The 17,863-nt window shown below is 34.9% G+C and overlaps 1 pseudogene; it reads left to right on the top strand.

The window, feature by feature from the left end:
* The first annotated feature begins 9,863 nt into the window (after positions 1–9,863).
* LOC145046648 (transcription factor TCP18-like) lies at positions 9,864–11,637 on the top strand (annotated as a pseudogene).
* The last annotated feature ends 6,226 nt before the right edge of the window (positions 11,638–17,863 follow it).

Here is a 17,863-nt window from a genome sequence, read left to right as displayed (position 1 = left end):
ACGCTACTATTAACGAGATCTTCGATTCTCGTTTAGGTCGCTAAGGCTAAATCTCATTCTATCATAAATTTACTATTCACACTTCCCGGTAGTATGTCGGTTCCATCACGAAACTTCAACGTGTCATAACTTCTTCGTTATAACTCGGATTTCGGCGTTCTTTATATCCCCGGAATCCTTGTTTCGACCACTACAACTTTATATAAAGATATTGGGCTTATCTCACACTTTAATTTTGACGCTTATTTTTATTCTTTATTGATTATACATTTATAATTAAATAATAAGCACATAAATACACATAAATTCACATAATACTAAAATATTTCATCTTTATTACTTCAAAAAGAGTTACAATAGTTGACCTAGACTATTACATTGTCAAAAATGCTTAGCCCCGAAACCCGAACGTTACAATAGTCAATATTTTATTTTAGATAAGTTGAGTTTCCATTTAGGTGTATTTTGAGACAGGGGTGTGAAATGCACACTCGGGTTGTTGGAGTTTTTAGTGATACTAGACATTTTGTAAAACTGAAACTAATATCTAACAAGGGTTTATAGTTTGTACTTTATATTATATGTTTGGTATATGCGGAACGCACGCATATATAAGATTAAATTATAAGTCGGTACGATAAAATGACGGAGGTCAAAGGGATCGTGCCCCCTTGCAGTGTTCAAGGGATAGAGCCGTAGCGGTGGTCGTGTTGTCAAGTATAGATACGACTAATCTAGTTTTGGAAATTTGAATTTTAAAGATTATGGTATAATTTCAGTGGATGATTATGGTAAAATTGACAAACTTCATTAGTTTTGGAAACTATTGATCATACCACTAATTTCAATATTACTTGACTAATTACGAAGACGAAAATCATAACTGTAAAGTATAAATACATCTCGTCTCTTTGACCCACAACACACTTTTCTCTGCTCTCTATCTTCTCTGACGAATTCAGAATTCTTCTAGCGATTTGACTTGTATTTTTATGTCTAGATTCATAAGTGTCCCTTTGGATTATCTTAGACAGAATTTGTGACAATCGTCAATCTAGAGTCAAGTCAAGTCATCAAGTCAAACCGGTCAACTCGATTTAAACCCTGTGTATTAGGGTTTGTGTTATGTACATACTGTATAACTCGTTATATTAATGGGAAAACATCACTTGGGAAAAAATCTTGTGTTAAAATTTCCTGAGCCTTAGTGCTAATCAATGAATTAAACTGATAAAACCATCTTGCATACTCAGCGGGAGTGTGTAGGATCCTTAATCATGACTTAATGAGGCTCAAGAACCTTGCGTTGCAGAGCCAAACACTCATAATTGTCACACAAGGAACCTCTCTCAATCGTTTTCACTCTATCTCTCTCTCTCTATGTCAAATCTCTCCAAGTATGTGAAATCTCTCTCAAATATCTCTTTGTATGAGGAATCTCTCTAAGAATGTCAAATCCCTCCAAGTATGTGAAATCTCTCTCAAATATCTCTTTGTATGAGTAATCTCTCCAAGAATGTCAGATTTCTCCCAAATCCCTCCAAGCATGTGAAATCTCTCCCAAATCTCTCTCAAAAGTTCCTTGGACTTTTTATAGTCTTTCGGGCCATCCCGACCCTTAACCAGGTCAAAAACGGCTTAAAACGGGGTAAAAACGAGAAAAATGGACCTTAGGAACCGAAACCTCCTTATAAGAGAGAAGCCTCTTAGGACCCGAAGGTCCTCTCAGAACCGAACCTGAGCCCAGGAGGAACCGAACCCGAGCTCAGGAGGAACCGAACCCGAGCCCAGGAGGAACCGAACCCGAGCTCAGTAGGAACCGAACCCGAGCACAAGAGGACCGAACCTCGCGCACCACCCAAACCCGAAGGTACTGTTCATTTACTGTTCATTCGGCTCATTTCGGGTCTGACCATCTTCGCCTCTTATCTCCGGACCGAACCTCTCGCCTTCGCCTCTCACTTCCGGTTCGCCCCCTCTCGCTTCCTCGCCTCGCTTCGTTTCCGGCTACAGTCCTCAGCAAGGACCGAACCTCGGCCTAGGACCGAGAGGTCTCGCTAGGAATGCTTTTCTTCCCGGTTTTCGTGTAGTTTTGCGTTTAAGGCCCGTTTTTAATTATTTTAACGCGGGATTTTCACCCAAAATTATATTTTAACATAATGAACCCTAAATATTCACAATTTAATCATATTTTCATGAAAATCTTTATTCAAATAATAAAAGTTAGTGGGTAAAGTACAAAGAGGTGGAGTGTTGACTTTGCCTTAACTTATGTCACAAGCAACCACCCCACACCCACTTTATGACCAGCCACACCTCCCCACCTTACCTAGGTCACTTCAATGTCCCTTACACTCAATTTCCACTCATTCCCACGTTTTTAGTGCTGGAACAAACATCCTCTCTCCTCATTTCTCTCATTTGCTCTCCTTTCACTAAGTATCAAACACCACTTTTCTCTCATACTTTTTCTCCACCAAATTCGAGATTCAAGGCTGATTTTCAAGTGTTCTTCCACTATTAGTAAGTATAATTCATCCTCCTTTTGATTATTACACTTCATTCTACTCAAATCATTAATTGCTTACACAAACTCCATAACTATCATGTTAGATTCTCGAAAATCTTCAAGGCATCTCCAAGTGTTCTTGAGTTAAACACTTCCATTCTTCAACAATCATCTACTGAAATCACTTAAGGTGAGTTCATACCCCTACATTTTCATGTTTTCTCAAGTTTTTAGGGGGGGGGGGGGGGGGGAATACAAGTTAAAACACCAAGAACATAACTAAACTTTTCTAACAGTCTTCATCAGAAAAGTTCAACTCCATTCACGGACTGTTTTGGGCATCTTAAACATTTTTGTTTTCAAAACTGTACAAGGTGCAAATAGTTCAAGTTCTTATCTTTAAAATGACTACTTGCACATCTCTATACGATTTTTCTACAATTTATGGTGATTTTTACAAAACTGCCTATCATTTCAAACAACAATCCGGACCAGTCTGTGATTATGGACTTTTTCACCCAAGTTGGAGGTCATTAAAAATCGTGATAAAAATTATGAGTAAACTAGACACATTTTATGAACTCTCAGAATTTACGGATCTAGTTTTCGACTTCGTATGATTTTTCTATGATTTTTCCAAAACAGTGCAGAATGGATAAAGTTAGCCAACAACATGTAAATATCATAACACTTTGTATTATGTTGAGCAAAGTGTATAATCATAAGTTTTAATTATTGAATGTGTTTCTTTATTAGTTTATCATCATGAACTGAAACTAAGTCATTCATAATAAATATTATTCATTCATTTTAGAACACGTATATTAAACTATAAAAAGTATAGTTTAATAAATTCATAACACTAATACATACCCATAAAAGAGTTCTTACATATTACAAACGTTTTAGATGAACTAAAATAGGTATAGTTTATGATATATCGCATAACACACTCGTACTAAAAGAGTACATTCATACAGAAAAGGTTTACACTCACACACATTATACGTAAACTTGTTACCCTAAATTGTGAGACATTCTCTTTTTCCATACGTCCGAGTGCGGAATATAATTCTTGGTAGTTATAATCAGAGTCTCCTGGAGGGAGAACGTGATACTTATATATAGATCTATATTGGGTTTGACACCCCACACCTTGCTGCTAGCTACAGTGGGACCTGCAGGTCTACGGGTGACAAATGTCATTTCATTTTCGTGACGCTTGAGAAACGTCGTGGCAGGTTCACATAGTCATAGTATGATTATAGCGACTCACATAGGGAGATAACAATTCATAAAGTTTACGGGATTTCATAAAACCTAAGTAGATTTTAGGTTGATTTAAATTCACTTTTTATATCAATTCAAACTCATGACATTTCTACTAAGTAAGAATGATTTCTTATACATTTTGGTCTTTGGTCATAAGGCTACATTATACGGATTTTAAGGAAAATATTGGATTTTTCTGAAACAAATGCGACATTTACATGAGAAAGACTTCTATTAAGTTTTATAGCAAAAACTTATGAACTCGCCAACTTTTGTGTTGACACTTTTCAAACAACTTGTATTCTCAGGAAATCACTAAACAGGTAATCAAGTGCTTTTGAGGATGGGACGCTAAGGTGTCAAACTTTTCATATTTTGTCAACATATTGTAATTGATTTTGAAACATGTAATTCATGCAAGTGATGTAACTTTTTCAATTATATATATGTTGGTTGTGTTTGCTTAAATTACTATTGAAATTGTGGTTATGATACTATACATGAAGTCCTCCACCCCCGGACGTTTCCGCCATCCTTGGTTTGGGGGTGTGACATAATTTATTGTAACTCGGACATATGGTAGAAATATCAATTCGGAAAACAAACATGAGTGATCCATAGGGAATCCATATTTCCATCCTAACCCTTCTTAACTCTAACATATAACTAATATTGTAACACCCACAAATTGGGGTTAAATGTTTAGAGTATAATAATAATAATAATTATTATTATACATTTTATCGAACAATTAAAGCATTGATTATAGTAATTGTTCTTCATATGTATTACTAGCTAATAATATTTATCGTTTACTCGATATATAAACAAATATTATTATTGTATAATATTAATTATAGAAAACCAAAATATAAAATTCATCGTAAATGATAAAATAACATGAAAAATAAAAGATTATTTAGGATAAATAATCTTAACAAAATTTGTAGTAATTGTAATAACAATTCTGCGAGTATAAACAACGCCTAAATCTGACTTTGTATGAGGAAGTTATGATTTTTCTAATTTTCGCCTTCAAGCTAACATGACAACGTGTTTCATAAAAAGTGAATCAGAAATAGGTTGCTTATTAGTCTAAGTGATTTAAATGAAATTTGTAGTAATCGTAAAAAGGAAAGTGTGTATATAAAAAACGCCTAAGTCTGATTTCGTATGAGGAAATTATAATTTTTCTTAACAATATGGTATAAAGTATGTGTCATAGAGTACGGAATAAATATCGGTCGCTCGTTAGACAAAATTATCTACACAAAAGTTGATGTCCATGAAATTACGAATCTATCGATATAGATAACATCGAGAACGAAGCTCATACGCGAATGATATGGATGGAACTTGGTCCCTACTATTCAGACATAGCAAATTCGATATAGATTTGTAAAGTTGAGATCGAATGAGAATTAGCCAATAAGTCTAAATGAAAGTTGTTGTACTCGTCGATACAAATTCGGTGACATAAAGAAAGTCAAACATGGAGCTTGTACGCGGAAGATATAAACAAAACATGGTCCATACTCAAAGGACGTGTATGTTCAGTCTCCTATAAATGGAGTGTCACTCTTCTCATTTCCTTGCTCATCCGAATTCCTCTCTCTAGAAACTCTTTCTCTCTTTAAAGTTTTGGCCTTTTGAGCCATGAAATGTTCACGATGAAGTGTTAATATGATATAAAGCCCGTCAAAAAAAGTATTCGATGTCAAATTTTTGCCCATGAACTTTCCGAACTTCTATCATAAAATCAAGTAAGTTAAGTTGCACTTACGCTTTAAGTACAATTTATAGTTATGTCCATAGTCATTATTACAAATTTATAAACAAGATTTATCAGTAATAACAGTCATTATACTTGTCGATCGACTTACGGGAATGATATCTAGGCTAGATTTGTGAGGTGGTTAAAGTGAATTTTCCAAATAGTACATATTTATAAGTCAAACAGATCTTACCTCCGATACGATCTAACATGGTTGATTCTTATCAGCTATAAGTCAATATTTCTTTTAGGATTATTGATAAATCTAAGAAAAACATTATAACGATTAAACTTTATAAATACGAATGAATATTAAGACTTAGTAATATTTGTGTTTAGGTCGCTTTAAAGGGAAATCTAAAGTGTCAGTCAAAGAGCTGACTTTCCCGCGAGTCTTTAACCTATATCAGGTGATTGCATAGTCATTTTCATAAACATGGTTTTATTACAAATATTTGTTAAAAGTATTAAATATTTGTTAAAAGTTTATACGTAAAATAATGTGTTTATTATCTGGAATATATGTTAAACAAATATTTGATAAATGCATTGTTTGAACCAAATATGGTTATATACATGTTAAGTGAATATATGGTATTACTATATGATAATCTTAAAGAATATTACTACATAAAAAGATTAATGCGTATTAAACACTTGATATTTTGTTTTAGATATATACACCGAATTATGATGGTGTTGTCTGGATATGGTTAGTATTGAAATTATGATTATAAAGATTATCATCACATCAAGTTTCAATCTAAGACATAGAAAAAAAATTAATCCGGCTAAGTTAGATAAAACTATAGTCCTATAGTGTATTGTGATATTATGCTATAAATAAGAAAACAGTTTCTATATATATATATATATATATATATATATATATATATATATATATATATATATATATATTGGCATTATAATCTTGCATAGTAATGAAATAAGACTTATAAATAATTTTTAAGTTGGGAGAATATTAGTTATACCCTGCATTGTAAAGATATTACATAGGCAGGAGATTTGTGTTGATTATGAGCATTATAATCTGGAATAGTTATATACTAAAGGCTTATAAAGAAAGTTTAGTTCGAGATAAGTTAAAATGATGTTAGTTATATCATATAATGTAAAGATATTACATATGTAGGAATTTTGTCTTAATTACGCATATTGTAATCTTTTTTAGTTCTACCCTGCGACCTAAACACGACGCTTAATTCAATTAAGTTTGGATATTGGGTAGCATCATATCAAGGGTATGTGTGAGATGGGAATAGAGAGTAGAACTTTGTTGAAGGATACTGATGATTTGGTGAGGTATGGGTACGTACTAGAGTTCTATATCAGTATTCCCCCTCCTTTTAGATAACCAGATAGGATGCATGTGTTAGACCATTGCTAGGTATGTCTGAGTCATCCAACGGAGTATAGATGGCCACCCCTGACTAAACTAGGTATTATGGGGTTCATGAATCATACTAGCCCAATGAAAAAGGATCGTAGTCTCCTTCATGTACTTTACCCCCCCCCCCCCCATGGTTGTCTTTATTGACTAACACCTGCTGCCATGGACTCCCCAAAGTAGTATTGTTAAATCGTTGTTTATAGTGATCCTTCAAGATAGATCTTATAAGATCATTATTATATGATTAATATATGTAGATCGACAGGATGAGTAACTAAGGGTAAAATTCCTTATAGACATGTATATTGTGTTGTTTGATAACAGTTGGTTTTGTAGGTTTATTGATTATAGGTTATTATCATAATAACATTGAAAACCCTATGTATCTTACCACATTTCCTAACCTACCTCCATTTACATGCATCACAGGTAGCAATGTTAAGACTAGATTTGAATAGGATGTTGGGTGATTAAAAAGAAGACCTGCAATAGTGTTCAAAGTTGTAAGTCTTTATGTTATAACATATGTTGTGTATTGATTATGAGATCCTTAGAGTTTTTGTATGTTGAAACACCATCTTTACTAAATATATTTTTATAAAATGAAACAATTTTCGCAAAATATATTATTATACTAGGATTTTCCATGAACAAAGATGTTATGGTTTTTGAAAGCATAAAGAAAAGTTTTTTTCGGTTTGGAAAAATAGGGAATGTCACAAATACAAACTCGGAAGCACAAAGGTTCGGGATAGAGCCCCTAGTGGGGTTCCACTGGGAATCACCCCTAGCAGGGTCGAAGGGGCAATGCCCCTGCCTGAAACCAAATCGTTATCTTAAAGCACTGACCCGGACACGATTTCCTACCAAAATTAATCATCACTACTGTTGGGAACAATTGTGACTTTTTCCTCCAAAAATAACTAAATTAAACTAGCATCTTCTTTATATATTGATGGTGTCATAGAAAATTGCATTGTCATTCTACCGAAATTTTGTCTCACATACACAAAACACAACAAATATATAATGTGTTTGCAAATCAGATTACTCTTGTAATTTGATTTATTTCCTTGGATTATCCTACAATTTTATTTTTTTGCAATCATAGGAATAAATTCAAATTACAATTTTTGGAAAGTATTTATACATGATCCAATAAATTGTCCAAGTTTTATTGTTATTCGGAAACTGTAATTCTAATAGAAAATAGATATAAAACTGTCTAGAAGTTAATTAGAAGAAGAGTAGAATTTACATGTTTGCTAAAGGGTTAATTACACCATTGTTTTAGCAATGAGGATGCAAAAATTGGAACAAATGATCTTTAATCCGACATGCTTTTTTAGGAATTTGTTCACCCCACAAGATTGTGACACCTCGCACCATCAAGGATGAAACCTTTTGTTTTGTTCAACACAAACTTTTGTGATAAGACTCCTAGTAGTAGAAGCATCACGAGCAATATCTAGAAAGTGGGATGTAGAAAGCATACTGGAAAAAAAAAAATTAAACTTAAAGTGACCATTAGATGTGGCTATGGAGGAAGCCTTAGAAAAGGGCCTTGACAAAGGGGTTAGCCTTCCTAAAAACAGGCCTAACCTTTCCATATTTCAATTCATAGATGACACTTTTTTCTGTGGGAGTGATATTGTTTTAATGTCTTAAATCCATGCAGGTTTTAAGGTGTTTCCACATTAGCTACAGGCTCAAAGTCAACTTGTTAAAGAGTAGAGTTATAGGTATTTAGAGTTCAAAAGCAAGAGGCTAAGGATTTGGCCTCCTTGATACTTTGTATTGAGGGTTGCCTACCCTTCACCTATCTTGGAAATTTGATACGTGATAGCATGCTAAGAATGGCGAATTAGACACCGTTTATAGATAAGTTTCATCACAACATGGTGGTAACACACAAATTGGTTTGCATGTACCTATACGGGTTACACGCTTGACCCAATATGAAAATTAAGAAAAAGCTGATAAATTAAAAAAAGGAAAATTATTTTATTATTTATTATATGCCTAATAACTAACTAGAAATTAATTTAATATTAATAAATATTTAGGAATTAATTTATGCAAAATAATTAATTATGCCTACAAGAAGAAAAAACATCATAAATGGTCCCCGTGGTTTCTCAAAATCTGAAGTTTAGTCCCCGTGGTTTAAAAATATCATAGATGGTCCCTGTGTTTTCAAAACTTTTGACGATTGGTCCTTATTGCTAACACCGTTAACTTTTGTCCGTTAACTGAAGGGCATTTTCATCATTTCACTACCACAAGGACCATTTAAGATGTTTTCACTTATTTAAAAAAATAAAATCATATACAAATTGGCCCCTCTCTCTCCTTATTAACAAGGCTGGTCTTCCCTCACTTGTACTGCTTTCCTTGTATGATACAAAGAGAATAAAACATCTGTCTTCTATGGGTTTTAAGATTCACTCTTAAGTTATTTGATTTCGACTTTCATCAAACATCAACAAAAGAACAATAATTTGCCTTCTTCAATTTACAATTTGATTAGGGTTTTTCGTTTTCTGCTTCATCGATCCTTTCTTTCTCTCCCGAACTCTTGTTCTGTAGGGTTTTTCTTGAGCAAGAGTGGTGGAAGATTACATGGGAAAAATGAGATAGAACAATAGCAGCAATAATATGGGCACACCATCTACTAGACTACTACTCTCTTATACGGGTCAGGTGGTGGATCGGTTCTTTCCCCAGATACCACCAATACTTCTTTATATGGGAGAGGAGGAGGCAATACTATTGAAAGTGGAGGTACCCAGAAATTTCGTAATTACCCTTCTGTGATGAGCTTTCATAACGAAGATAAATCTCTTTAAGCTAAGATCATTTCCCACCCTCACTATTCCAACCTTCTTCAAGCGTACATGGACTGTAAAAAGGTGACCTAAATTCATACAATTCTCGAACTCAGAATTATTACAGGTTATATACATAATATTACGAGGAATAACAATGGGCTAATTTACCTGATAGAAGTTGCAGAGAGATTCTTCAGGTTGCAAGATATGCTTGGGTTCGATAAGGCCAGCAATATTGCCGACTGGCTGCTCGTGAAATCAAAAGTCGTTATTCAAGATCTACTCCCCAGCAGTTAGACCGTACTTGCAATCTCATTGGTCTATCAAACAACGGATCTACTACATCAGAATGTGAAGTTATGTCTGGAATTGATGATCAATCCATGGAGAAATTAGGGAAGATAGGGTGCTTATAGTAGGTAACGCAAAATCGACTTCCTCTAGCAGTAACAAAGAGAAGAAAAAGCTTGATAGAGGAGTTAGGAAAAGTGTGTATATTCATCACTCTCTTGCTAAAGAAACTAGGGAACAAGCAAGAGCAGGGGTAAGGAAGAGGACAATTGAAAAGAGAAATAACAAGATTAGAGGGGTGATGTTGGTGGTTCTGGCTTTGATAAGGTGATGAATCAAAATGTAAATCGATTAGGGTCTTGGATTCCCTTTGGATAAAACCAAGCTCAAACAATTGATCAAGCGGAATATCCAAATTCCCATTTTCAATATAAGCAAGGGATTATTGGTGATAACTCGTCAGCGATGAGAGAGAGAGAGAGGAGGGAGAGAGAGAGAGAGAGAGAGAGAGAGAGAGAGAGAAAGAGATTTTGCATATTATTATTATTATTTTAAATAAGTGAAAACATCATAAATGGTCCCTATGGTAGTGAAATGACGAAAATTTCCTTTAGTTAATGGACAAAAGTTAACGATGTTAGATATAAGGACTAATCGTCAAAAGTTTTGAAAACACAGAGACCATTTATGACGTTTTTAAACCACGGGGATTAAACTTCAGATTTTGAGAAACCACATCAACCATTTATGATGTTTTTTCCTAAAAAAATTCTATTTGGAAAAATAAGATATAATTCTAGAAGGTTATTTATCAATGACTAAAATAATATTATCATTGCATTTAAATTAGAAGATGATTTCCATGCCTATAGGATCATTAAGGATTTCATGGGATTTGAAACCCTAATTTCGCCTCCCTTAGGCGAGTGTTGAACCAAGGGGTAGTACATTTAGAAAACATTGACTAATTGGTAGCACACTGAATTTTAATTACTAAATATGATAATTTTAATTATATAAATAGACAATTTTATTCTTAGTATTATATTTCTTATTGATTTTATTATGTAGAACTCATTCACACCGCACCACATAACAATCCGGAGTATAACTCATCCCTTCGGCGACTCCATAACCTTAAGATACCTTCATCTAGGGGTAAGCATATGGACCAAACCAGACCAGTTTTGGAAAATATTTGGACTGTGGACCATATCAGAAAATGTTTATTGGGTCTATGTTTTCTGGTTCTTGGAGCGATACAACTTGACATGCATATAGTACAACACGTTTTTAGGTTTGATATAACTCGTTAAAACGAATATGTTGTTAGTTTTAATACGGTACAACTCGTAAAAATAAATATGTTTTTGTTTCTCGTAAAAATAAATACAATATAATTAGCATGCCTGCTCGAATACATCCCGTACTGAATTCTATATAGATGTACCAAACTTTTTGCTTGAAGTGAAATCTTGTGTATGTTTGTGAAAGGTATCATCATCTTTTCTTCCTATTGGAGTACAACAAAAATACAAATATAAGATAATAAGATAATTATTTGCCAACGATCTATCTGAATGTTGAAGTATAGATAATTTGGTTAGTAATTTAAAAATATTTCACTAAGTAAACAATAGATTTAGCATTAAAAAAATTTGATAAGCACATTTAAACCGTTGACAGTAAGTTGTATTTAAAAAAAAAAAAAAAAAAAAAAAAAAAAAAAAAAAACAAAAACTTTAAAATAGTGCAAAAGTAATGTCAATATCTTTAAAACCATATTAAAGTACATTATAAAAATTTTAAGCACCAAAAAAATTGATAAGCACCACAATGGAGAAAACAATTAACCCATACAAAGAAAAATCAGCATTCATCATTTTATCTATCATAAGCTCGTTCAATTATTAAAAGCCAAAAGGTGTATATTATTTACGTGACTTTAGTCTGTAGAGCATTTTTCTTAAAAGAACAGGGATAAACATAAAGAATAGCAATGTGTAGTTAGAACTTAGAACAAAGATATAGGAGAAAGTTGTACACTTTCTTGCTAAAATCAAATGGATATATATATATATATATATATATATATATATATATATATATATATATATATATATATATATATATATATATATATATATATATATATATATATATATATATATAAAGATTTTTTTTAAATAATCCGGCCAAAAACCGGTTTTTACAAGGAACTGGCCGGACTGGAGCGGTGAAAAAACTAGACCAATTTTGATCAATTCCTAGAATTGTGAACCGGCCCCAGGGGTCCAAAATAGGGTCCAAGTTCGGGTCCCGTCCACCGGTCTGGTCCGGTCCATGGGTCCAAATGCTCACCCCTACCTTCATCTCCTTCGTAAGAACATTCAAACATAGAGAAAAAATTATCCCACTGACGTAACTGCAAAGTGTTGGTGTCGTTGGTTGAGGAGTAGTGATACGTTTGAATCAGTGGTTGATTCTAGAAAATTAATAGTCATTGGTTTCATTGATTTAATATCATATTCTTAACGTTTTACATGTGGATGAATAGTAAAAGTCGATTCCTAGAACCAATATATCATAGTGATTGTTAATGAAATAAAATACCAAAAGATCAGGGATTATCAATGAAATAAAACACCAAAAGATCATTACGGGTCTCGTTAGAACAACAAAAAGTTCATAGTCCTGATACTTTTCCGTGCTACAAGTTCTCTTAAAGTTCTCAAACTACCTTAAGATACTCTCTAAAAAGAAATTCTAGATTCTATCAGAGTTACAAAAGAGAATTAAATTTACCAAAGCATCAAGATTTGTATCAACCAACTTGCAGTAGGAGAGGTCGATACATATCAACCTTCCATTACATCCGAATAACCAAAGTAATATCAAAATGGGAAATAGTACCATTACAGTAGATAACAATAATAAAAGGAGATTTTTGATAAATTTCGTTGTTTTAGAGTAGATAACAAGAATAAAAAGAGTTGTTAGTTCAAGGTCTATATTGTCTTTTCAGCAATCTAGGTCTAACTTGGTTATGTTGGGTCTAAAAAGGGTGTCAATTCTAAAATGGTTGTTTCAGGTCTAAAACGGATGTTTTCATATCTAAAAAGGGCTTGTTCCTGAAATGCAAACATTTCATTCTTGAAGGGACAAATTAGCCAAATTGCTAAAAACTTTTTGCTTTTAACCTCAATTGAATTTGGATTTGAGAGAGAGAGAGAGAGAGAGAGAGAGAAAGAGAAAGAGAAAGAGAGAGAGAGAGAGAGAGAGAGAGAGAGAAAGAAAAAGAGAAAGTTTGAAGACTTCTTGTTCTTTCCATTTTATGGATCGACATTTTCTAGGGTTTCAACTTGTTACATCCAAAATTTATGGTATGTCTTGAAACCTTTAGAATTATAACTGTTGCATAAATAGTCCCTTAAGTACGTTGGGCGTACTTAAGTGTACGCTTAGCGTACTAAGTCCTTTTGGTCGCGGATGATTGAAGGTACGTTGGGCGTACCTTGAGCTACACTAGGCGTACGCGCCAGGGATCAAACACCCTAATTCTCGGACTTGAGGCCTATATAAACAACCTTGAGCTCCTTGGACCGAACCCTAGAGAGCCTCCACTGCCCTAGAACGTCATTACACTTCTAGAAACCTTGAGAGATCATCTTTGAGCCTTAAAAGTGTGCATTTTGGCCTTTTAGTGTCCATTTCAAGAAGAAGGGTTGGTCAAGAAGGCTTGGATAATGTGGGTGCTTCAAGATCTTGCCTCATAATCATCTTTCAGAGCTTCTGGAGGTAAAAAGATGGCATTTTTCATTTTTGTTCTTTAGATCAAGCTACGGTTTTGAAGTTGGTCCCTTTTGATGAACTTTGAACCTCCTTTGGCCAAGTTGAAGCCCCCCCCCCCCCCCCCCCCCATTTTATAAGAAAGTCAGATCTAGGGTCCTTTAGTCATTTAAAGGCATAAAATAGGATCTTGGTGGAAGTATTGATCTTGTGCATGAGCTAAGGACCATGAAAAGGTCTTAATGATGGTTTTGGAGGAATAAGGGGCACGCAAAGACATAAAGTTAGCAACTTTATGCCTTAGGACGTGTTAAGCAACTCAGATCTAGCTTTTGGACGTAAAATAATGGGATATTAAGCACTTAATGGAGAAAGTGCTTAACTCAAACGTACGTCGGGCGCACTTAGTGTACGCTGCGTGTAGCCCTTGAAAACCCAGTACGATGCACGTACCAGGAAGGTACGTTGAGCGTACGCATGACAGGTTGGGCCGTTTCTGTTTTAGGCTGACGAACTTTTGGGCCTCATCTTGGTTATTAGGCCGACTACACTCTGTGAATTATGGGCTATGACTCTTGATTTGGGCCATGGACTTTTGGGTGGGCCTTAATGGGCCAAGAGGACCATTAGTAAATTCGGACTTGGACTTTGGACCCATTATCAAAGAAAGAATAGTTGGGTCGCATGAATAAGGTGGGACTTGGGTTCTTCCCCTTTTGATTAATTTAAGGATCTAACATTAATTAATATATATTATCATCCAGCCCACGAGATTTCAGATTGTTAGGAGAGCAGCTTTGGTATTCTGCAGATGGAGATGAGTATCCTTACCATACCAATGGTTCGAAGGCACCAAGGTCGGCCCATTATATGATTATGATATATGTGTTAGTCATTCTATGTTTGATATGCTATGTGATTATATGTTTGCATGGAGACCTCAGGGGGGTTCCCGAGGCACTTAGGTGTAAGACCTTGGAGGGTTTCCTTGGCATCCTAGGTCAAAGACCTTGGGGGGGGGGGGGGGGGGGGGGGGGCTCCCGAGGCACTTAGGTGTAAGACCTTGGAGGGTTTCCTTAGCATTCTAAATCAAAAACCTCGTGGGGTTCCTGAGGCATTGGGCTAAGACCATGTGGAGATTCTCATGGCACCCAGTGTAAGACCATGGAGGGTTTCCAGTGCTTCCATATGTGTTTGGCATTCATGGCTTACAAGTTCTGTATAGTTGATTAGCTCGTATGATATGTTGTATGCTTTATGTGTGGGTGTGCTCTGGGGAACTCACTGAGCTTCCAAGCTTACCTTTTTGTGGATTTTTTTCAGGTTCATCTGAGCCCAAGGGCAAGGGCAAGGCGTGATGGTGCGGCGTGCACTCTACCTTTCTTTTACTACTACATTTTAGGACACTCTGATGTTTTAAACAATTTGTAATAAAAGCGGATTTGAAAACCATTGTGGTGAAATTTATGGGTAATGCAAGTATGTCTATTATTTAAAAATGAAAATTTTTCGTTGTAAAAAAATTGGGTTGTTCCACAACTCTTTATCTCCAAATCACTATAGCTCATTGTAATCTCTTTAATCAAGCTCTGTAAACACTGCAATATTTTAGTGGATTGGCTCTCGACTTACTCTGGCCGTGTTTTTTTTTCCGATTTGGGTTTTTCATGTAAATATTTGTGCCTCTTTGATTTCCATTTGCTTGGTATTTTTCATTGCATGTGATTGATTGTGGTTTGATATTTTAGTCATATTCCTCTTGAATTAATATTTTTCTCGTGATTCGGATTTCTAGGTTGTTTGATGCATTAGGGCTTTTTTTTGTTTTAGTGCATCTTACCCTCTTTGTTTGCTACAATTGATATTAGAGCATCCAAGTTTTAATATTAGTTTATTGGGATCATTTTATCAAGTAAGTGATCATGTCTTCGATGAAGTACGATATTCCGTTGTTGGATCGAAATACCATATTTCCCTTATGTTAAGTGAAGATGAAAGATGTTCTTATTAAGATGGATTTACACAAGATGCTTCTGGATTCCTAGAAATGCTCGCTTCGTGGATGGAAGAAGAAAAAGAGATGAAATATTTAAAAGCTTAATCCCATATTCATTTGCATTCGTCAAATGATGTTTTGCAAGAAGTTTTGAAAGAAACTGCGTCGACTACTTTATGGTTAAAGTTGGAGCAATTATTGATGACGAAGAACCTACCAAACAAGTTGCATTTAAAGAAGTGGTTGTTCAATCTTAAAATGATTGAAGGAGGTTCTTTAACTGAACATTTATCCACTTTCAAAAAGTTAGTAAATAAACTAAAAGAATGTGGATGTTCATTATGATGATGAAGATTTAGCTTTATTCTTATGGTTATCATTGCCCAAATCCTACAGCTATTTTCGTCATACTATAATATATAGTCGTGAAACTCTTGTCTTAGATGAAGTTTTTATAGTTTTGGATTCAAAAGAGAAGATGAAGCATATTACCAGTGGAGGTTCAAGTTATGCAAAAGTCAAAGGTTTAAATGCCCGAGGAAGAACAACAAATAGAGTTAAAAATCCTCAATCTTCCAACAGAACTAGATCTAAGTCTAAAAGAAAATAAAAGTTTTGTAACTATTGTCACAAGAAGGGACATACGTTTAATGAATGCTTCAAGTTGAAGAAGAAAGAGAAAGCAGTAGAAAATGGGAAAAAGCTAGCATTTCGGTGAAGTTGATGTTGCATAGGTCGGTTGTACTGGAGAACTTCTCACAGTTTATTCAGATAAACCGGATTCCAATGGTGAATGGATACTCAATTTTGGTTGTACTTGTCATTTGTGAAGATTGTGCATATGGCAAGGAAAAATGAGTGAAATTTGTGGGGACCTGCTCGAGTTTCTTTTAAAGGTGGAGTTATTTATATGTAACATCCCAAATTTTTCAATAAAATTAAACTTTGCAAAACAACCCATTTATTAACAAAAAAATTGATTCCTAAAACATGATTTAAAATCAAAGTCTCCCAATATCCAATCTGTTGTAAAACCAAGGATGTGTACGGCCATGTCTTCGCCTTGCCACAAATCATCAGAAGAACCTGAAACCATAACAAACTGTAAGCACAAAGTTTAGTGAATTCCCCCAAAGTACCAACACACAACATACAACATATACAACAAAAAACATGCATATAGGGCATTCAACATGATTAGGATGCCCCACCGACCTACAGTCCATATGGTACGCCTATAGAGCCTTCAATCTGACTGGGACGCCCTACTAGCCTACAACCAATCTGGTATGCTCATAGAACCTTTATCATGACTGGTATGCCTCACCAGGCCTTCAGCCTATCTGGAACGTTCTACGGGACTCTGGCCTGACTGGTACACCCTATTGGCCTTCAGTCTATCCGGGATGCCCTAGGTTTGTCTACTGGCAGCACAAAGCAGTACAGTCTCAACCTAACGACACCACATCAACACATACAATCAATAAACATATAGCAAGAACAGATAACAGGTAGATCTAACAGATCACTAAGCATAACATCATCTTATCTAAAAAATCACCACAACATAGAAATATCCTATCTATCAGGATACAGATTTAACATATCGAAACAACATAGCAACATACATAACAAGATATCAATCCAATAGGCTGGCATTGGTGTCTTCGATCTGCAAGTATAGTGAGGACAGCTCACCTCGCACTATCGAATCGTATAGACGATCCCTAGTTGTTGGCTGACAAATCCCGGACCATCAATATCGAGACAACACTCTATCAACACTTGATCCCACAAATGATCTTTGACTGCAGATCCGCTAAAATCCATGCGCTATCCGATACCACAAAGACAAGCCATCAACATCTAGCTCCCGACTCACACTATGAGTCAAAATTAGGGTAAAGGACCTTCTTACCCTTCCACAAGCTTGGCCTAAAGCCAAGGCCTAAAATAGATGACTCAAGGCCTAGAATCCAAAAATTGTTGG

Source organism: Lactuca saligna, chromosome 5 (genome assembly GCF_052625555.1).
Source record: "Lactuca saligna cultivar CGN05327 chromosome 5, ASM5262555v1, whole genome shotgun sequence".
NCBI classification, from domain to species: domain Eukaryota; kingdom Viridiplantae; phylum Streptophyta; class Magnoliopsida; order Asterales; family Asteraceae; genus Lactuca; species Lactuca saligna.
The sequence above is the reverse complement of the archived record's forward strand: the minus strand, read 5'-3'. Positions and strand labels throughout refer to the sequence as shown.